This window comes from Trypanosoma cruzi, assembly GCF_000209065.1.
Source record: "Trypanosoma cruzi strain CL Brener chromosome Unknown tcruzi_1047053433443, whole genome shotgun sequence".
Taxonomy (NCBI): Eukaryota; Euglenozoa; class Kinetoplastea; order Trypanosomatida; family Trypanosomatidae; genus Trypanosoma; species Trypanosoma cruzi.
In genome coordinates, this window is record NW_890782.1 from 1 (window position 1) to 572 (window position 572).

Here is a 572-nt window from a genome sequence, read left to right on the forward strand (position 1 = left end):
CCCTTTTGGGGGTGCCCCCCCCCCCCCACGTTGGGTGTCCGCCACCTCCTTCGGGCCCCCTCATTTTCGCTTCATGGGTGGTATTGCCTGCATTTTTGTTGTGCTTCACCTTTTTTCCGTCTCGTTCCTTTTATTCGCCTTTTTTCCGGGTATGCCGCGCTTTTTCCTGTGTTTTCCGGTGTTTTTGCCTTGCTCGCACACTTGGCTGCATTTGCTGTTCCACACTCGCCATGTGGGTTTTTTCCGCCCCCTGACGCCGTCCACGGCGCTATCCCGGGGCCGACGTCCCGGACCCTGACCCCTCCCCAGTGTGGCCTGGGAGGGGGGGGGGGGGTTTTTGTACACGGTCCCAAGTGCCGCGAAGGACCCCTCATCAAAATTGAAAACCGTTGTGGAACACAACTCCTTTCAACTAACGCTATTATTGATACAGTTTTTGTACTATATTGGTACGCGAAGCTTCCAACCCGCCTTTGGCGGTTATGTTTGGTCAATTTTTTTTGACCGGGGTTTACGGACCCCTTTTTTTTTTTTTTTTTTTTTTTTTGTGGGTCTGTCCGCCCTTTTTTCCT

At 52.8% G+C, this 572-nt stretch overlaps 1 non-coding gene across 1 annotated transcript, besides 1 other annotated feature; it reads left to right on the top strand.

Moving 5' to 3' along the window:
* The first annotated feature begins 410 nt into the window (after positions 1 to 410).
* Tc00.1047053433443.10 lies at positions 411 to 522 on the top strand. The gene has a single exon (XR_008254358.1). It is a non-coding gene; the product is annotated as a spliced leader RNA (transcript).
* Positions 523 to 547: a microsatellite.
* Positions 548 to 572: the final 25 nt, after the last annotated feature.